The 22,615-nt window shown below is 44.7% G+C and overlaps 1 protein-coding gene across 1 annotated transcript in view; it reads left to right on the forward strand.

Moving 5' to 3' along the window:
• LOC139288028 (ephrin-A2) overlaps nucleotides 1–22,615 on the forward strand; it is a 53,171-nt gene that overhangs the window by 17,675 nt on the left and 12,881 nt on the right. The gene's annotated exons all lie outside the window — the stretch shown is intronic.

The following is a 22,615-nucleotide window of genomic DNA, read 5'->3' on the forward strand; positions in this document are numbered from 1 at the left end:
GTTCTATCTGGTTGTGTCTGGTTCTGTCTGGTTGTGTCTGGTTCTATCTGGTTCTGACTGTTTTAAGTAGCAGACAAACAAACCAGCAGCTCGACCTCTCGCCTGTCCTCGGTCTCTGGTCTCTTCCAACACGATGTATTCATTATGAATGACCTGGAGTTCCTGCTCGGAGATGACTCATGAATCATTGAGAGCCGACCAATCAGGGCTGGAACCACAATGCTGTTTCTTTTTACTCTACACGTCATCAGACTGGACCAGGTCTGGACCAGGTTTGGTCCTGACCCTCCAGGCAGCGACGAGCCACCTTTGTTCTGGTTTTGTTGGTTCTGGAGTGTTTTTGCAGTCTGTGTTTGTTGCAAACAACCGGATCAGGCTGATCTATAATCGGATTGATTATCAATCAACAACAGGATCAATATGACGAATAAATGAGCCTTCAGAGCGTTTCTAATATCTCAGAGCTGTGAGGGTAATATTCTCATCAATGTGCTGAAGCCTCTTTATTTCTGGTGTTTAACAGTTGACAAACACACAAAGTTAAAACACAAAGTTTTAATCAGAGAATCAATAATCTGAGAAGTCTTCATGCGTCAGCCTCCGTCTCCTCGTCACCACGAGTGGTGTTTATGTTCCAACTAATATCTGGAAAATATTAACGTAATAATGAGTTTTCTGATGATTCAGTTTCGACACATTAAAGCTCTTTAAGGTTCAGAGAAGATGGTGGAGTTTATTAAATACTGAAAAAGTCAACAGTGGTTTGGTTTAGCTTTATTTATTCAGGAAGTCAAGCATTACAGCATTAACAGTTATTATTAGATATTATTAGAAACATCAGTAAGTAGAGCTGTAGTCCTTCAGAGTGCCTCTTCCTTCAGTTTGATGTCATCATCAGATCATCATCATCATCAGGACAGACGGCCGTCAGGTTTCCTCTTAAACATGTTTAGAGGAAGAGTTTGTCTGTGAGAGGACCTGAACCTGTTGGCGGTGGACATGTGGACCCTGTGTCTCCTCGTCCTCTGAGCTGCAGACTGAACCTGGTTCATCAGAGTTTCCCTCAGGACGCGTCTGCAGTTAATTAATCACAAAACCAGTTTCCTGCTTTTTCATCGACCTTTTGATGTGATGGATGTTTCATTTCCGCCTTCACCTCTCTGGAAGTTTAGAGACGCTCTGCGGCCTGTTGGAGGCTTCAGCGAGCTGCCAGCTGGTGTTTTACGAGCGTCAGCGCGGCGCTGAAACACCCGGATTTGGTCTGAATTTAAATCTGACCTACTTTTCTTGTCATCAGAAAGCGTGAATCTGTTTTTCTTCTTCTTCGTCTGAGGACGGGGGAGGAGGGGGGGACAGGAAACTGTAAGCGGACTTTTCCCCAGACGGAGGGGAAGCACCAACAGATTTACACCAGGATGAAGCTTTTAGACCAAAAACACTTTTATTTTTTCTCCTCCGAGCCGCTTTGGCTGCGTCGCCGCCCTAAACTGTCAGGCCTCTCCTTCTCCTCATCTCCTCGTCTCCTTTCATTCATTCAGAAACCTGACACAAACTAAATCTGCCTTTTCTCTGCCACTTTTCTTCCACCTGAGCCGGAGCTCCTGCTGGCTGCGGCGGCGTTGTGTCGGCTGCGGCGCTGCAGCTCCAGAGTTAATGGGATTATGCAGATGGCAGCGCTCTTAAAGCGCCCATTTGAAGTGTTTAATGGAGATTATGGAAATGGTCGAGCGGCTCAGACCTTCGCTCGCTGAATGAAAAGCCGACACAATGACAAGAAAGGAGCAGAGGAGCAGCTGCTGAGTCGGACCGGCCCGGGGAAGTCGGGGTGAAGGGTCGGCCGGATGATTGACAGCTCGGTTCCTGGCTCTGAAGCACTTGGGCAGGGCGGGACTCTGAGCTGAGGGACGCTGGTTCACCTGCTGGAGATTAACATCATCAGAAACATTTAGCTTCTTCTTCTCTGGAGGCAGATCGTCCAATCAGCAAGCTCCAAATCTGCTAAACGTCCCGCTGACGGTGAAGTCGAGCTGAAGATGACAAAACTGGTTTAATAATCTGCAGCATTTATTTATGTATTTGTTTGTTTGGTCCGATCAGACGTTGTTCAGTGTTTACGCCTTTGAAACGTTTATGAACGAGTTCACTCTCAGATTCTGGATCAGTTTGAATTTAGAAACTTTGGTGACATGTTTTGTTCCTGTCTTCTTCTGACTGGCTTCTTCTTCATAGCAACAGCAGCTGAGGCTCATGGGTATTGTAGTATTTTAGTCAGAAACAAAGTGTAAATAATTCAAAGCGGTGGTCATATAAACTGTATGATGTTACATCATCAGGATGATGAACACAGAACCAGCTGATCTGTTGAAGAACTACCGACTCTGTGCTGGTCTGTAGCTTCAAGCACCAGAGAGACATGAGATCTGATCCAGTTTCCATTTACAAGTTACAGCAGCAAAGACAGAACGGTGCAGAAACACACAGCAGACAGCACTGTGTCAATAAGAATTAGAAGTATTTTAAACAAATAAAAGTTCCAACATAAAAGGAATTAAAAGGCATCGATCCGTTCAGTGTCGATCAGTAATGCACTTTTTATTATTTATCTGCTGAAGCTTGTTTACAGCGACGTTTAGTTTTATTGGTTTATATGATTAAATGATTATATTGGAACAAAAGTAAACTGAGAGAAACTGAAAACAGCTTCATGAAGACAGAGTGCTCATAAATGATGTGATTATTACTGTGAAGCAGCTGATAAGATGTCTTATCAAACATGCAGTTTTATTTATGGTCCACCAGCAGACATGGACGTGTTCAGTCTGCACAGACAGATTTGGTCCACGTGAGGACGTTTACATCAGCTGATATGGAAAGAAGGTTTGAAACCGTCCTGGTGAACGTTTTATCTCGTCTGAACAAAATGAGACTGCATGACTTGTTAAAAAGGATATTTTTTACGTGTAGTTCTGAACACGTTTTGAATGTCTGAACGTGACAGAAGTTTTATTTCTTCTGAAAGTTTGTTTTTGTGTTAACTTTTCTTCTTCTGATCATTTAGTTTTAGGAGCTTTTCTATAAACTTTTCAGCAGAAACACTGGAGGAAATCCTCTCCAGTGAAATCTTTCCTTCTTTGTGTTTGTCTTCGTCTTGTAAACTTTGTTCTGATTGGACAGCAGAGCTGTCTTCTTTAAACTCAGTGATCATTCATTCATTTATTTTCTCTGTGCAGTCGACTCTGTGTTTCTGTCCTCTGCAGATGTTTCTCTCTCTCAGCTTACTCATTCATAAAAAATGCAGTGTGTTAATAATAAAACCTAATATTTCTCGTGTTGAGCGGCGAGGATGAACATGGCGGCAGAAGAAAAGAGGAACGCCGTCAGTGTTTCACGCTCTGATTACTGAGACATCTTAACGAGGTTTACATGACGGAGGCTGAGCTGGCAGGACACACACACACACACACACACACACACACACACACACACACACACACACACACAGAGTTTTCTCTCCATCCTTGTGAAGCTCTTAAACAGACAAACAGACAAAGACAAAAACCTGCAGATGTGTTAAAAAGGGTTAGGTCACTGTTATATTATATTATATATATAATATAATATATTCAGCCAATCTTCAGGAGTCACTGAAGGGTCACGGGGGATATTTTTTCCTGGACTACCTTTTGTGTTCTCTCTGATCCATGGGAACAGTTGGTGTGTTGGTCCAGATATAATATAATCTATGATCTATAATATATACATGATGCATTTATGTGTCATTCCTCCTTTAAAGGAGCTGCAGCTGCTCTGCCTGGCTGTGGATCTGGTTATTGGTTATTGATTGGCTGTAGTATGCTAGCTGCACTGCTGCTGTTAACAGTAGCAAAGAAAAAGCTTCATTAAGGATTTCTATCAGATATGACAGATGTGTTACCATGACAACACAGGAGTTCATACAGTAGCTTCAACACTACCAGGTCAAAACATTTACAGCCAATCACAGCGACAGCATGATCACATGACTGCAGACATAATCACAGCTAGCTAAACTAGTGACTACATAGCACATGATACTGTGTGATCGACGTGAAGATAGATGTGAAGACACAAAACAATACAGAGTTTAGTTACTACTTTGTCAAAGTTATATATTCACGGTGTGGTAACCGCTGCGACCTGCAAGCTGAGGGTCACATGACCGACAGAGATTGCTGAGCCAGCAGCGAGCTAATCTGTTAGCATGTCTGCTGCCGTCTGACCACCGCAGGCTGTGTCTATGAACAGCAGAAACATTCATGTGAGAATCTGTGTTTCAATCTGATGCTCGTCTGAACCGACTCAACGTGAACGCAGCGCAGGAAGTCAGGAAACTGTCGGAGGAGTTACGTCACATGACAACGTGACTCCATGTAGAAACTGATGAAGCAGAAGGAGGAGAAGAGGAGAAAGTGCAGGAGAGGAGACGAGGAAGCAAGGAGGGGAGACGAGTTTGGCCCCCGGTTACTGTCATCCCTGCTCTGGGATTGGTTGACGGTTCAGGGAGCTCTGTGAATGGCTGATGGTCTGCAGACTGTCTCACAGCAGCCAGTAATAATTGATGGAGTGTGCGTGTGTTTTCCATAAATATATCATCAGTGATCGTCACTATTCTTTTTATTTATGTCTCTTTCTTTTGTTTAAATGTTGTTGTTCCTTTCCTGCTTTCCTCTTCTTCGTCTCCTTGTCTCCTCTCATGTCTCCTCTCATATCTCTTTGTTTCCTCTCCTGTCTCCTTGTCTCTTTGTTTCCTCTCCTTGTCTCTTTGTTTCTTCTCCTTGTTCTCTTTGTTTCCTGTCATGTCTCTTTGTTTCCTCTCCTTGTCTCTTTGTTTCCTGTCATGTCTCTTTGTTTCCTCTCCTTGTCTCTTTGTTTCATCTCCTTGTCTCTTTGTTTCCTGTCCTTGTCTCTTTGTTTCCTGTCATGTCTCTTTGTTTCCTCTCCTTGTCTCTTTGTTTCATCTCCTTGTCTCTTTGTTTCCTGTCATGTCTCTTTGTTTCCTGTCCTTGTCTCTTTGTTTCCTCTCCTTGTCTCTTTTTTTGCCTGTTTGATTTTAGTTTGAAGTCAGTGATGGTTTAAATTGCAGAGACGAAGACAGAAAAAGAACAATTTCAAACGTTGACACATTTATAACTTGTTTGTGTTTTTAGTCTCGATCTCTCCTGTCTTTGTTGTTCTGTCCCGTCGCTGCCTTGCTCCCAGCAGCCTTTTCAGCCCGGTGGGACATGTCTATTTCCTGGACAGACAGGTGTTCATGAGGAAAGCAGCTGTCCTCCCTCTCTCCCTCCTCCCTCCTTCCTTCCTTCCTTCCTCGGCTCACAGACTCTAACCCTCACCTCAACCATCTCAAGGCTCCTTGGAGGATGTTGCCATGGCGATGTCCTCCCTGTCTGCCATGGTGATGAGCTGTAGGTGGACCAGGAAACGAGGTGAAGACAGTTCAGGGTTTGTTCCTTCATCTGTCTTTCTCTCTCTGTTTTCCTTCCTTTTCTGGGCCTTTCTGCCTGCCCAGAGGCCTGAGGCATGCTGGGAGCTGTAGTTCTCTCTCAGCATTGTAGTGACCTGATGTGCAGGCTCGTTACCTCCTATTAGACTGATGAAGGGGATTACCTGTTGGAGACAAAGTGGCAGCAGGGACTGGCCACTGAGAACTCTGAGAACATTGAGATCATAAGAATAGGAACTGTTCCACTCAGAACCACAGAGCTGGTGTGAACACATCAGGTATCTTGAGTTCTGGTTCTTCAGTGTGGAACCACTGAGAACTCTGAGAACGGTTCTATAACTACTGGCCGCATGAACGTCACCATAATGTTCCTGCTCCTCACAGGATGAATCCGAATGATTTTGGTGACCACCTCATCTTTTACTGTAGCGCCACCTTCAGGACAACCTTTATATTTAGTAGTAAGATAACAGGAACATGCCCTCCTGTAACGTGGGGCGTCCTATAACCTGAACTGTAACACCTCCATGAGGCTGTGGTTCTGCAGCAGCGTCTCTCTTTATTTTTCCAAAATCTGTTTTGATACTTGACTGTTTCTTGTTCTGTGACTCTGAGTGAAGCTCTGAGACATCAGCTCTCTCTGAAGTGTCCTCGTCTCCACAAACACTAATGAAGCCTGACCTCTGTCATCCTGCTCTGCAGCTGCAAAATGGTGGTTGCTATTGTTGTGTTTGTTTTAGTCAGCCTTGCTGTAATGTTTGACCAATCACCATCGAGAGATTCAGTAGAAGTCTGAGTAGTCATGTGCAGACAAAGCATTTCCCTGATGAAGACCTGCAGTTGGTCGAAACATCACTAATAAGATTAAAGGCAGCTGTGATCCTGGTCTGCTGGTCTTGATCATGTTGTGAGAATGCGTCACACTGAAAAGGACTGTTAACATGGATGAGGCAGTACGCTGGTCTGAGCTGAGTGAAGCTGATCCCCTTTAAATACTTTTATTTAACTTTTATCATCATGTTTCCGACTATAACTATATGTTTGTGGTAGGAAGAAGAAGTGAGAGATGATTTAAAGTAAAAGACGGTCTGTTATTTCAGGATTCAGGATTTAATGTTGATGTTCTGATGCTCTGAGGTAAAGAAGTCTAAAGAGGTGATTTAATGAAGCTTCTTTTGGTTTGAATGGACTTGTTCTCAAACTGACGTGGAGCAGAGAGTCCTGAGCCTCAGTTCTTCCATCATTCAGCTGCACGTTTTATCATTTTTCATGAATACGAATGGAACTCCTGTGATCCACATGAATTTCAAACAGTTTCTGCTTTCTGTTTCTGTCCTGGTCTTCTTCTTCTCTCAGCTGATTACTGCAGCAGGGGGCGGACTGATGCTGCTCCTCTACCCATGATGCCCCTGGAGAGACGTTTACCGTCACAGTGGTCCTCATGGTGGAGGAGCAGCTTCTGTGTCTTTAATGACAACTGACTGCTGCACTTCAGAGAGCCAGAGATCGGATCTCCTGTTGATCTGTAATCAATCCAGATTCACCGTGTAGGACTGGTCCAAGCTGCTCAGAGCTGGACTTTGAAGAACTCAGTGTTCTGGTTCATGTTCCAGCAGACTTCTTCTTGGCTTCTTGTTACAGTCCCTGTAGTTAACAGACAAATAGTTTGACAATACTTGATAGATCAATATGTAGAGCCGAGTCAGAATCCAGTTCTAATTCCATAAACCACTTCCCTGTGGACCCGCTTTGGTTGAACCCAGCCTCTTAGAGTCTAGACCGACAGAGGCCCGACTGTGGGAGGATGTCCTGGTGTTCATGGTTTCCTGCCCGCTGATAGTGTTGTTGAGTTCTGAGGCCAGTGAGGCTGAAGTCCAAGACTCTGCAGAACTCCACCAGAGCTGCTTATAACTGACTGACCAAAGACTCTGGTGATGTGCTGCTTTTTCTCGGTGTTTGGCACCTGTGATGTGCCGTCTGGTTTTAAGACTCTCTGCTCAGCAGCAGAACAGTTGGTGTTTGTGGAGGTTCAAAACAACGTTGGTTCCTCCTACGTCTTGGTTTCTCCTCCTCTTTCCGTTCATGTTTTCTGCCTGACAACACGAACTACAGGACTGTGAAGATGAGAAACAAATCATAGAAAGTTTAACAATCAACCCCCTCCCAAAAAAGAAAAAGTAATTGTGGGATAGAATCATGTTGGGACACTCCAGAGGGCATTGAAGCTAGGCTAATCAGCCTTCAGGAGTCTATAATGAAAACACTGCTGAAGGAAGAGCTTTCAGAACAACAACAGGAAACTGATTTGATGTCTTTTCATTTCTTTCTATTTGAGGTTTCAGTCGTTTCCTTTCAGGTTTTTCAAGAACAAACTGTAAATCAAACATGCAGCTCCCATCATGCCTCACCTCAGGACGGCATGGGCGGAGTCATGTTGTCAGGTCAGAGGAAATCACTTCGGTCTTCAATGAATACATAAACAGGCCCCCCGTCTGCTTGCGCTCATTCTGTCCTCCCATGATGCCTTGCAGTGCTCTATTCACTGTGTTTAAATGGGAGCAGCGCCTGCAGAGCCTATTTTCCCTCCAAAACCGACCCCAGACAGTGTCCCTCCGCCCCCCCTCCTGCTGCATGCTGGGAACACACCTTCATCTCGTCCTCTTCACAAGGAGAATCCTTCATCCTCCTCTTCCTCCTTATCCTCCTCATCCTTGCTGCAGATTCACAGCTCCGTCCTGTTTTTGTGTTTTTGTTGAAGTGATTCGTCGTGTGGATCTCAGGCAGACAGGAAGCTGTCAGACGCAGCCCTCGTTCGTTAAACAGCTGGAGACTCGACTTCACAGTGACTGAGAGTCCAAACAGCAGGGACATTTAGGAGCAACAGCAACCACAGAAGAAGAACAGATGAATAATGTTGGTACTTCAGCAGGAAGTCAGTGTCATGAGATGGAGAGTCAGAGGCTCATCACTCTGATCTGGTCCTTCAAGTCCTTCATGAGCCTGAAACCGCTTCGTTAACACAGAACTTTGTTTGATTGAGCTTCAGTCTGACTTCATTCTGAGGCTGCTGTGATAATCTGAACATACACTGGAGCCTGACAATGATGATGGGGATCACTTGGGTCCTGGTCCAGATATCTCAACACTACTGACCTGTAGATGTTCATCGTCATCATCAGAGGGTGAAGACGCAGAGTTAAAAAAAAGAACATGATTGACTTTGACCGCTAAAGGTCCACATCCTGAGACGTCCTCTTCAGTTCTACATGGTTCATAGTAACTCACACAGTTTATAATTCAAGTTCATCCCAAAACCAGTTGTCTGACTGAAATGTCCGACACGCGGTTGACGTGATGCAGGACTGTGATTCGTTGGACAGCGTCCTTTATCTGGGCCAGCTGTTACCCCAGAGGTTGATCAACAAACAGCTTCAAGGCTAACGTCTGCTGAAACCACAATGTCTCTTTTCGCATTTCTGTTCCTACTGTTCAACAAGCAACATGTGAATCAGACAGACTTGATGGAGCTAGGCTAACAGTTTCCCCCTGTTTCCAGTCTTTGTGCTAAGCTAGGCTAAACATGTCCTGGACACACAGAGAGGAAACTGATATCCATCTGAGACATGTGACTCATCTAAGACTCAGAGTTAATGTTGTCAGTGCGACAGTGATCAGTCTGAGTGACGCCTCAGTACAGTGCCACACACACACACACACACAGCTTCAACACCAACTTCAGTTTTAAGTGGGGACATTTTAGGTACTTCAAAAGACTGTTCGTAGGTTCACACCTGGTTTTAAGGTTAAAGGACAGTTCACATCTGTCTTAAAACAGCAGCCAGGTGTTCATGTGAACTGTGAAGCAGCTTCTTCTTGCTGTCATCGTTCCTCCTGCTCATACCGGACAATACAAGATTTGATGAACTGGTCCTTTAAGGTTCGAAGCAGGTTAAGGTTTACGGTTAGGGGCTAGCTTTGTGGTAGTGAGGGTCCTCACTAATATAGAAGTAAAGAAATATAAGTGTGTGTGTGTGTGTGTGTGTGTGTGTGTGTGTGTGTGTGTGTGAGATTTGGTCCAGATGCTGAGGTCAGCGTGTGTCTCCGTGGAGACGCCACGGCGACATTAATTTGCTGTTAGAGAGAGGCTGCAGTCCCTAGAGAGGCCCCGCCCCCAACACACACACACACACACACACACACACACACACACACACACACACACACACACACAGACACAGAGACCTCCTGGCTGTAATTATCTGTCCCTTGTCATCAGGGACCCCCCCTCGTTAGGTTATCTTAATTAGTCCCATATTAATCACCCCCCCCCCACTCGTTCCACTGACTAATCACAGCAGCTTGTGATGACCAGCGGGGGCCGAACAATTAGTGTTTCTATTAGTGTTTGGACAGGAAAAACACACACACACACACACACACACACACACACACACACACACACACACACACACACACACAGTTGATTAGTTAACCTCATTATGATGAAATAACTAAAAAGCAGAACAAATGAAATATAAGTTCATGATCAGTTTTATAAACATAACATTTAGTGATCCTGATGAAAAAGTATATACAGTTACCATGAAAAGTACTCCATATATATATATATGCAGTACTTTTCATGGTAACTGTTGTACGTTGGGGGGGGGGGTATTTATAAACACTGTTCCATGAAAGGATGTTGTTGTTCTGAAAGCTCTTATTGTGACAGTCACAGAGTGCCTTCCTGTAAATAAACCTCATTCAGAATCCCATTGACATTTCTAACAATATAACACTTCACTAACGTTTGAGTGACAGCCCTGCAGTCATGCGTAGGAAACCCTATTTGACTGCTTGTATCAGTGTGTCTGTAGATGAACTGCTGGGAGCTACTTCGTCAGTCGTACAGCTCCCACATTACTGCCGACGCTGCACCGATCAGGTACAGTTATGGAGGGTCAGACCTGAACCTGACCACACTAGTATCCTGGTCTTGATCATGCTCAGGACCTGAGAACATGGAGAAGAAACGTGGCTCTTATTCTCATGTTTCTGATCGTGGTGTTTTTGAGTCTTCCAGGTGACGAAGTGACAATCTGGACTCTGAGGACTGGACAGTAGACCTGCAGGGACCTGTGAAACCCTCAGAGTCTCAGAGGTCGGACAGGAAGTGGTGTCAGGACTCCATTGATCCTCTGGGATCAGTTTGATGATCACCTCAGTTGTTTTTGTGTTTCTGGCTGGTTGACGTTTGATTGACATACTCTGTGTACTGTCTGTGTACTGTCTGTATACTCTGTATACTGTCTGTATACTCTGTGTACTGTCTGTGTACTGTCTATACTCTGTGTACTGTCTGTATACTCTGTATACTGTCTGTATACTCTGTGTACTGCCTGTGTACTCTGTGTACTGTCTGTATACTCTGTATACTGTCTGTATACTCTGTGTACTCTGTATACTCTGTATACTGTGTGTACTGTCTGTGTACTGTGTGTACTCTGTGTAGTCCTCTGTGCAGTCCTCTGTGTGTCCTTGGTGTCGCGTCCCTACCCCCCCCTCCCGGTCTCTGATTGGCTGCTGGGGGCCCGCTGTGGTGAAACACCACATTTATACAAACAGGTCGCAGCGGGGACGTTAATGAACTCAGAGGAGATCAGAGAGCTCAGCTGACTCTGACTGTCTGTCCCACAATGCACTGCGGTCACAGCAACATGTGACAATGATGTTCTCTGGTTGCTGAAGGTTCTCCGACCTACAGTTGTGTCCGTAGGGTTCTCAGGGAGGCTCCTGCTGTCTGTAGTTTCCAGTTCTAGTTCCAGAGGTCTTTTCTCTCTTTACTGGAACTGAACCACTGACACACACACACACACACACACACACACACACACACATCTGACACGCACACACACCTGACACACACACATACACACACCTGACACACACACACACACCTGACACACACACACACCTGACACACACACATACACACACCTGACACACACACACACACACACACACACACACACACACACACACACACACACACACAAACACACACACACCTGAGACACACACACACACACAGCAGCGCTCTGGTTATTGTTCCTCCTCCTCCTCCTTCTTTGCTCGACATGGTGGTGCAGTGGTTGGCACCGTCGTATGGGAGGTAGAGGGAACTGGGGGTTCGATCCCGATTATTTGAGAACATAATCTGCAGATTAATGATGATTAAACTAATTTTTTGTTGCCGTCCTTTAACCTCAGAAACCTCCTGTGTTCAAACCGCAGATATCAACAGTTCACTCAGCTGCCTAGCAGCAGTGCATTATGGGTCAAACAGGCCTTGAACTCTGGCTGAAGGATGATGATGAAGATGAAACCTTTCACCTCTGACAGGAAATGAGCCGTCACACCTGACTTCATCTGATGAGTTACAGTCGGACTGAGAGGCTGAAGGCAGCTGATCAGCTGCAGGACGACGAGGAAAACAGAAGAAGAAGACGAGAGAAAACTGACCGCTGACCTAATGCACTGCAGCTGTAAGGGGGGGGGGGGGGGGGGCTGTCAATCAACTAGAGGGTTGATGTTCCCAGGGCAACCAGACAAAGATGGTACACACACACACACACACATCTAACCATCACAATTAAACAGAACCTAAAGCCTCCTCTAACCAGACTCAAAAAAGTAAATGAAATTAAAAAGTATTTTGTTTCCAGAGGACTCCACCAGTTTATCAGAACAGTTCATGCAACTTTTGTTCACAATAAAAGCTTAAAACTTCAAGCTTTTCAACATTAGGGCAAGACACACACACACACACACACACACACACACACACACACACACACACACACACAGCCTGTAGTCTACAGAGCTGTGTGTAGTCGCATACAGTAGGCAGGACTGATGACTGATGACCAAACTGAAAGAGGATGAAAGTTAAAGGTCCCTGTGGAGTTTAAAGTTCACCTCACGATTTGAACGCCGCTGATCACACAAAGACACAAATGAACATAAAATATGTTCAACATAAAACGTTGGCCAGTCCAGGTCCACGTGTGCACATGTAGAGCAGGTGGAGTTAATTTGTCTTCAGCTTCTCAGACTTCCTCCTCATCTGTCCCTCCGGTTCAGTCTCTGCAGATTTAGTCAAAATGGCGGTGGAGGCTTTGTCACCCAGCCGCTGAAGCAGCTCCTTCAGGGTTCAGAAACAGTCTGAATTTAAACCTCCTCCTCCTCCTCTGCCTCAGCAGCCTGTCACACCCCGCCTCCTCCAATCAGGATGGAAATCCACTTCCTGTGGCATTAACGAGGCCGCGGAGCGCCTGCCGTATCGAAGCGTTAAATCCTGTAAGAGTTTATCAAACAGAGAAGAGTCGGGATGTTCAGGAGCGTGACCTCATCAGAAACAGGAAGCAGTCACAACCAATCAGCACGCAGCTCGTTTTATGAATGAATCACAGAAACAGACAGAGGTCAAAGGTGACAGAAACAACAAACACTGACTGTACCTCAGTGGTCTGTGCAGGTCAGAGGAGGACAGGGGACCAATCAGGGAGTCCGGATGCTGCAGAGCAAACGGTTACTATGGCAACAAATAAATAAATCAATGATTCAGACAGAAGGTCCAGACATACAAACAGAAATACGCCAACGAGGGAAGCTCCTCAACAGACCGGACCGTGAGCCGGGATCTGGAGCGAGGAGGTCCGTTTGCTGATGTTTTCGGGAATGGAAGTTCATATATTGTGATTTTACTTTATAGAGGTTTTCTTCTGTAAATTTTATGTCTGAGTTCAGTGATGTTCCCACCGGCTTCATCTTTCCATCAAGCCTTTGCATTTCCTGCATTGCCGTTGCCTAGCAGCGTGTCGCGATCCACGATCTGCATCAGCTTGACGTGGTCAAGGTGCGTCCTTCAGGTTCTTATATCCTGTAATTCTTATTTCATGGGCTGCTCCACCAGGGACATTTCAACAAATGCACGACACCAGTGCTGCTGCAGCTCTGAACCTGCTGCTGTTTATTTTGTAATGAATTCCATCTAATCACTCGGTGGTCAATGATGAGACAGTACGTCTGGTGGAGGAGGGCTGTACAGGGAGGTCAGTCTGAGGCCAGTCTGAGGTCAGGCCTGTGCTTTCCCTGCGCTCTGACTGACAGGTTCAGCAGCTCGTGTGGCGCAGCAGGGAGGAAAGGCTGCGTCTGATTGGCCGGTCAGAGGGCCAAACGACAACAACAGTGGCTTCTGTCCAACCAGGACGCAGAGAGGAGAGCAGCTCCGGCCCCTCAACCTTCAGTCTCCTGGCAGGATTTGTGTTAAATATTAATGAGCGGTCAGATTAGCAGAACTCCCAGCAGCCACTGGGGCCGTGTAATCCAGGCCGTGTCGGGGTGCTGATAAGACCGAGCGGGGGCCCGCCGTGGCTCCCTCCCTCACTGACGGGTTCAAGGCTTTCAATAGGCCGAAGGACAGGAAGTGACTTTCTCCCTGTGTCTGTTGTTGAACTGTTTGTGAGTCACGCAGATGTCTGAGGTCTCCCATTTGACCTTTGACACATCAGACAGGTGTGCTGCAGGTGCACCATGTCTGAGGACGGACGGCACGTTTAGTTTGTTCTATTTTTTAAGTTATTATACGCAATTTGCGCATGTTTCAGAATAGTCCCTGAATGCATCAATCCAAAGAGGCCACGTGTCATCGCTCTTCATCGCTCTTCATCGCTCTTCTTCACCCATGTAGAGTGGAACTGAACTCTGTCAGTCAGTAGGTCCTGCTTTGTGCAGTAATCAGTCCTGTCGTGTAAAATGTATTTATTGATATTTCTGTTTTTATTGATTTTGACAGAAATGGTCAGTGATTTAAATGAATGCAGAGACGATGAGTCAATGAAGTCTTCAGTTTAGGCCGAGCCTAAAGAAGATGGCGTCAGTCCATCTGTAAACTCTCCAGAGGATGAACCCTTCAGATGTTATTGACCTTCCCTGTGGCGCCCCCCCAGGACAGACCTGTGTTGGTGTCTCTTGCAGTATTTCATCACCAAGAATGTTCAAGATGAATAATATGAAACAGGAAGTTCGACCCTTGTGTTTCTAACTTCTTGTTTCATGACGTGATGAGACGGAGACGTTCCTTTCTCACCTGATTTGAAGACGTGTTGATCAGTCTGACAGAGACGAGCAGTTGGAAGTGATTTCAGATCAGAGTGAGAGTTCGTCCTGCCGGAGGATCTTTGGGAGGAACGTCTCCGTCCTCTCAGGGAATTCTGGGAATGATGGCTGCTATTGTTGACTGCAGCGTGTGATTGGTGGAGCGTAGCGACCGCTGACAGCCGGGACAAAGGTGGGGGGGCAGTTGACCAAGTAGAACTAATCCACCCCCGTCCTCACCCCCGCCTTCACCCCCAGACCCTCCAGACCCCCCTCTGACCCCCCCGATGGCCCTGCAGCCCAGCAGAGTCACAAAGAAGAACTAAACACTGAAAAAAAAATCTAATATCTATGATATTTTCTTAATATTTCAACATTATAATTCTTTGGTTGTTTGGCTTCAAGCGGCTTCTAAAAGCTCCTGAAACTTCAGGTTTGAACTTTTTACTGAATTAAAGAATTTAAATTGAAACACATTTTTAAATGTCGACTTTGTAATGATTTCTCAGTCATTAAAGCTCCTTTATAAGCACCGGCTTTATAACGTTTTCAATTTAAAAAAATATACAAATGTTTTATATGTTAAAAATAATAATTGTCATAGAAGCAGCAAAAGGAGTAGTAGTAATAATTAGTATTAATATTTTCTGAAATTATTGCAACATTTAAATGTTAAAAATGAAAAAATAGATAATCAAATAGATTTGAACAATTTCATAGTGAAAATGATTTATTTTAAGTTGTTATTTGACTCTTTTATATAATTTAAACATTTTGCCAGTATTAGTAATACTGTAGTATTATATTAATACAGTTACAGCTTTACTGCAAACATACGCAAGAAAATACCTTCAGGCATTTGAAAAGGTTTTGATATTTTTAAACCTTTTCAAATACAAAGAAATCAAACAAAATATTTTATGGTGATGAATGTTAAGAAATAAATGTTTTAAATAATAATAATAATGTGTGTGTGTGTGTGTGTGTGTGTGTCACTCCGATCAGCTCACTTTATTATAATGATCAGTTTTATTACAACACAAAATATTTCAAACTCACTGAAAGTTTGAAATAAAATCAGAACTCGTGAGAAAATATTTTTTCCTTAATTTCATGTTGTCTTTTTTTTTAATAATTCAAATGTAATATATAATTTATTTTCTCTTTATATGATTTTTTTTCTCTCTTTAATCTTTAATTACTTCTAATATTTTGGTTTTATTCTTTGTTTCTGTGTTGAAGTCACAGTGAAATATTAAATATGTTCCTGAATTTAATAACTGACGTATTGACGTATTTATTTTCATCATCAGCTGACCGACTTGGTTATTATTATTATCTTGACTAATTGATTAATTGATTGATTCAGTTTACTGAGATATAAAACAAAGTGCACAACATGTGAACGTGTCACTTCCTGAACGTTTGACAAGTAAAATCTGTAAATTAAAAGTCTGAATTGTTTCTAAAATAATTAGAGAATTTCTATCCTGCGGCGCTGAAACTGAGTTTAATTATTAGTTCAATAATATTTCACAGATGTTCAGTTCTTAATTTATTTGGAAGAATCAGAACAAACCTGAATGTTTGTCTTTGATTTGTGTTGAAATCACTGCAGGTTTGAAGTGTAAAAATGTCAAAACGTAACGCAGAGTCTGGTGAGGAAGACGACGGAGGGATCAGATTTACACTCCTGAATTTCCAAAAATAAGCTGTCGTTCTGCACGCGCTCAGTCTGTCTCTGCAGAGCTGCGAGGTTTCACGTTTCACACTCCAGAGTGCAACAAATCAAATGCTGTTGACCTCTGACCTTTAACACCCCCCAAGCCTTCAGTCTGCTCTCTTAGAGTTTTCTTTTATTTTTAAAGTAGAGACTCTACTTCTCTCTGTTTTAATGAAGTTCCTTGAAGACTTTTTGTTTGGTTTTAGGCCCAAAACCAGAACCAGAACCATAGAAACTCCCTACATTTCTCCTCCTTTGCTCATTCAGAGCGAAACACCATTTTCTCTTTTCAAACAAATGATTTCTCTGAGACAATGGAACAACACAGAGGTCATAAAAACATATGAATGCTGCTCTTCTTCTAAAGGAACACTTTTATATCTGCCCCCCCTCAGGTACCAGCAGTGAGGTACTGGTTCTTAATGAGCATAGAGACCTTCTCTGTAAATTGTAGTTTTACAGTATGTAGTTCTGTGTAATGATTTGAATGTAATTACATCTCACAGATGGAAGAAGTCTGCTGCTAAATGTCTTGTTTTGAAATTCAGTTTTCTGTCATGGAGGACAAGAAGAACCAGGAAACAGCTGAGATGCTGGAAATGGACTTAAACGATGAATCGATGATCAAAATCCTTGCTGATTAGATTTCTGTCAATCGAGTAATTGATTAATTTGATGAATACTTGCAGCTCTATTGCGATTCGAAGTTTCGGAGGTGAAGATGCTTAATGATGGTGTGCTGACGGGTTCCTCCTCCTCCGTCGTAGAGGCTGCGGGAGGAACCGCGTTCATACGTTATAGTTTGAGGTCAGCCTGGATCCTGGACCGTGTGCAGACCGTTTCAGTGGGAACAGTGTGTCCTCTCAGTAACCCTCCTCCCTCTGTGGTGGTGGGCGGGGCTGAGACGTCCCCCCAAGCCCACCGATTGGTCACAGTCATGCTGCTGAACCCCCCCCCCCCCTTCCTGGGGCAGATGGGTGAGAATCAAACACTTTGCAGTTGGGACGTCCTGCTGGGCGATGAAATCTACTTCCTGTTCAGACTCGACACTGAATCTTCCCAAAATGGACGAATCCCCCCCCCCCCTGTTTTGTCAGGAGCAGGACTGATGAAACCTGGTCTCTCTCTGCACACAGCTGGTACCATGAAGAACTCTGATCCTCTTCATGTTCATGTTTTGGGAGGCGCTGATCCTCAGTCTGATCCTCCGACTTAGTAACTAAGACCAGGACCCAAGTCAGGCCTGGTCCAGGTTTTCTTTAATCTAATGAGGCCTGGTCGGATCCTGTTGTGTTGCTGCAGGTCTCAGATCTGTGTGGATCCAAGTGGAGTCTTATCAGCTCTGATCACCATCATCATCAAATGGTACAGAGCCCTGCCCCCCCAGGTCAGGTTCCTCCCACTCAGCAGGTGACACATCTTTATTAGCAGGAGGATAATTAATGTTCAGGCTCAACAAAGGACGACCATGGCCTCTTAGGACCCCCCACCATCTAACACCCCCCCCCCACTGCCAAGGTCGAACTGACATCTTTCTACCAACACAGACTGAAGCCTTTGTTTCATCAGTACGGTGGAACTGGGTCTGTTCAGGTTCAGCTGGATCAGGTCTGATTATCATCAGGTCTGTCCTGAGCTGGTCTGACTGAAGGGAAGCTCCAGCTTCTACCCTGAGCTAAAACCATCAGTCCGTTAATCAATTAGTCGATTAGCAGAAAAATAATTGGCAAATATTTTGATAATTGAATTAATTAACTTCATAATCAGCAGATTAGTTGACAACCATCTTTTGTAGTGTGTGAAGTTTAACTTCAGTTTGGGGGCGAGTATTATTTTGGTCACATGGTACACTCAAGTCTTGAGAGACCTACTTCAGGGGACTGGAGAGAGACCTTCATGTTGTCTTTGTTGTTAGCTCTTGAAATGTAAAACATAATGAAAGTGCTCATCACTTTATTTCAGTGTTTCAGCTGCAAAATCCAGAAACACACACACACACACACACACACACACACACACACACACACACACACACACACACACACACACTCAGCAGCGCAGATGGCAGCAGGCAAAGTGAGACTCTGATGACAAGAGCTGAGTGTGTGTGTGTGTGTTTGTTATTAGCTCACCAGTTGCCAACCACGAACACACACACACACACACACACACACAGCTCATATTACTGACAGCAGCAGTCCTGACAGATGTTGGTACCTTGAACTACACACAGAATGACGATACAGAACAAGACCTCTATGCGACACAGAAGACGCATGTGAGTCCCAGTGCTGGACAGAAGGCCTACACTGCAGGATCCCTTATTTCAGTTTGAATGGGCTCACAGAAAACTGGTGTCCTTGTTCTAATGTAGCTTTTGTTCCATTTATATCTACTTTCTATGCTCTGATAAACAGAACAGGCTAAAGAACCAGTTTAAAAGTTATAGTTTAATTTTTTTTTCTCCTAGAAATGATATCCAGTCATTTCTTCAGCTGTAGTTACTAGATATTTATTATTTATTATGGTTTTAAAAACAAAACGTATGATCAGTTTATAAAATATAAGTGGTTCAAACTAGCTAACTGTATATAAAGTAGTTAAACTTAAACGAAAACTTACGTTTACGTTACGTTAGGTGAAGAATAACACTGGACTGAAACACTGTTAATGTTCAGATTTCAGCCGATTTGACAGTGTGTGTGTGTGTGTGTGTGTGTGTGTGTGTGTGTGTGTGTTTGTCTCTGATGATTTAAACTGTTGTTTCCTAACGAGGTCATGAGCACAGATTGATTTGATTGGTTGATTTGTTTAATGAGGAAAGAATGAGAGACTAATTATCCTGGCGACTGTGTGTGTGTGTGTGTGTGTGCATGTGTGTGAGTGTGTGTGTGTGCGCGTGCGTGCGTGCGTGTGTGTGTGAGTGAGTGAGTGTGCGTGCGTGCGTGCGTGTGTGCATGTGTGTGAGTGAGTGAGTGTGCGTGCGTGTGTGCATGTGTGTGAGTGTGTGTGTGTGCGCGTGCGTGCGTGCGTGCGTGTGTGTGTGAGTGAGTGAGTGTGCGTGCGTGTGTGCGTGTGTGCATGTGTGTGAGTGTGTGTGTGTGCGCGTGCGTGCGTGTGTGTGTGAGTGAGTGAGTGAGTGAGTGTGCGTGCGTGTGTGCGTGTGTGCATGTGTGTGAGTGTGTGTGTGTGCGCGTGCGTGCGTGTGTGTGTGAGTGAGTGAGTGAGTGAGTGTGCGTGCGTGTGTGTGTGTGTGCGCGTGCGTGCGTGTGTGTGTGCCATGTTTTCTTTATGAGGCTCTGGAGAGTCGTGGCTGCTGTGTGTTACAGTGTCTCATAGGGAGACTAGAGCCACAGGTGAGGTCTGTCTACCTGGTGGGGGGGTACAGATGAGTCTTGTTAGATGTCTGTCGTCTCGTCGCCGTCGCTGAACTTGTGTTGGATGATGTGTTGATGACACAACAGAAAGTTGTATCCTGTCAATAAGTCCAGTCTCTGTAATGTTTTTGGTCGAGTTGTGAAAAGGACCGATTGGCTCAAAGAATGTGACGTGGAGGGAGTCCACACAAGAGACGTACTTAATACGTATTATTAAGACTAACGGTATAACAAATCAAGGGTAGGTGAATAAACATAGAGAATCCATGTACATGCATACACACCTTGTGTGTTGAGACAGGCAAGCTCACTGTGTGACCGTAATGTGAAGCATCTCACGCAACACTTCCTCCAGGATTTTCACGTTAAAAGTCATGCATAGAACAGTGTTCGCAGTGTGCGACAGTCCGACGTGATGGTCTGTGTGTCCTCCACTGAAGAGGTGAACACATCAAACTGTCCTCCATAGTGCAGACACGATACAGAGAGAGTTAAAGAGCAGCTCACCTGTTCTCAGGTCAGGTGATCAGGTGTGTTCACATCCTGTTTGGTCATTTGTTGTTGTGATAAAACTTCTCATTATTTCACTCAGAGAGGACAGAGGTCAGTGTGTGTGTGTGTGTGTGTGTGTGTGTGTGTGTGTGTGTGTGTGTGTGTGTGTGTCAGCGCTCCCTGCAGCTCCAACCGACACAGACAGACTGTGACAGGTGCAGAGGTGCATCATGGGAGAGGGAGGCCATGCTCCAGAAATCAGTCCTGACAGAGATCAACACACACACACACACACACACACACACACACATACATACACCCTGTTCTCTGTTTGATTGACAGCTCTGGTAGTTCCACTATTGGTCGCCCCGGCGACCGCGTCCCGCTCTGTTAGTTCGTCTCAATTGGTCGGAGCTGCCTGCCAATCAAACACACAGGCCATGTCCCCGCCCCCCCGAGACCTGCAGCCAAATACATCACTCCTCCTCTCCTTCCTTCACTCCTTTCTTTCCTTCCTCAGTTTGATGCTGTCATCTTCCTTCTCCTCCTCCTCTTCATCAGCTCACTGCCCCTCTGCACATCACTGTTCATCGTTCCCACGGCGACGACCACGAGGAGCCAATCGGTGCTGATGTGGACGACTGAACACAAACAAACACAGTGAGAGGGAGATAAGAAAGAAAGGAGGAAGACAGGAAGGAGGGAGGAAAGACAAGAAAGAGAGAAGAAGGGAAGATCGAAAAGAAAGGAAAGTAGAGAAAGAAGGACAGACGGAAACGAGGGAAAGAAGTGAAAGAATCAAAGAAAGGAAAAGAGAGGAGAGGCGCGTAAACAGACAAAGAGTTAAAAGATAAAAACTTGGATGAGTCGGTGACAAACTTGTTGAAGGTCACCGACATCTCTGTTTGTTTTAACCCCCCGTGACTCCCCCCAGTGACTCCCCCTCATACAGTTGAAACCCCCCCACCTGACGAGCTTTGAAGTGTTAACGAGATGCTGCTCGCTCGTCCTGTTTACACTGAGAGAGAGAGTCTGACCGCCATGCCGCCGCAGGGCCACGTTCAAAGCTGCACCGGAGGGGGGAGGAGGGGGAGGAGGGGGGAGAACAGAGAGAATCTGGAGGACTGTGGCTGCTAACAAACCTCAGCTCAGCTTTTTATATTTTTTATTGTTTGGGGGAAACTCTCGGCTTCCCTCGCTGACGTCCACCCGTTCTATTCCCGCTCGTTAAGACTCGGAGGTTGCCGTGGTGATTCAGGAGGCGGGTCTCGTCAGGAGGTCAGAATGTCTTTGTCTACAGTCAGAAAAAAACAACGTGTTTGTATGACTAGTAAAATGGAGTGAATGCTTCCTGAAGGATATTTTCTGTTAATGATCTCAACACAGACACACAGACTCTCCTGGAGAACAGGACGACCTGACAGGAACCTCTGAAGGATTTCTGCTTAATAAAGAAACTTAATAAAGAAGATCTTCTTTATGATGTTGTTGTGTTTGTTGTTGTGGTTATGCTTGTTGTTGTGGTTGTTGTTGTGTTTGTTGTTGTGGTTGTGGTTGTTGTTGTGGTTGTGGTTGTTGTGGTTATTGTTGTGGTTGTGCTTGTTGTTATGCTTGTTGTTGTGTTTGTTGTTGTGCTTGTGGTTGTTGTTGTGCTTGTGGTTGTTGTTGTGGTTGTGCTTGTTGTTGTGGTTGTTGTTGTGGTTGTTGTTGTGGTTGTTGTTGTGGTTGTTGTTGTGTTTGTTGTTGTGGTTGTTGTTGTGGTTGTGCTTGTTGTTGTGGTTGTTGTTGTGGTTGTGGTTGTGGTTGTTGTTGTGCTTGTTGTTGTGGTTGTTGTGCTTGTTGTTGTGTTTGTTGTTGTGGTTGTGGTTGTTGTTGTGGTTGTTGTGGTTGTTGTTGTGGTTGTTGTTGTGCTTGTTGTTGTGTTTGTTGTTGTGGTTGTGGTTGTTGTTGTGGTTGTTGTTGTGGTTGTGGTTGTGGTTGTTGTTGTGCTTGTTGTTGTGTTTGTTGTTGTGGTTGTGGTTGTTGTTGTGGTTGTGGTTGTTGTTGTGCTTGTTGTTGTAACCCTAACACTGTTCTCGCTGGCAGAAGCTGAAACTATTTTAGATTTAAAAAAACCTCCCTCTTAGAGGTGAAATGTGATTGGTTAGTTTTAATGTGACTTATTTATCATTTGTTCCACTTCCTGTTTTGTCTTTTAACTTCACAGCCACACATGGCAAGGTCATGTGACCTGACATCACCACAGCTTGTAGCTTAACCCTTTAACACAGAGTGTGTCGTCAGCGACGCGTTTGTGCAAGCGCACTTTGGATCACCATAATTACGTCACAGTTTGCGTTATCGGAAAAGTTCCAACGGTTTCTGAAAGCTGAGACGTTGCGC

The sequence above is a fragment of the Enoplosus armatus genome, chromosome 7 (assembly GCF_043641665.1).
Source record: "Enoplosus armatus isolate fEnoArm2 chromosome 7, fEnoArm2.hap1, whole genome shotgun sequence".
Taxonomy (NCBI): domain Eukaryota; kingdom Metazoa; phylum Chordata; class Actinopteri; order Centrarchiformes; family Enoplosidae; genus Enoplosus; species Enoplosus armatus.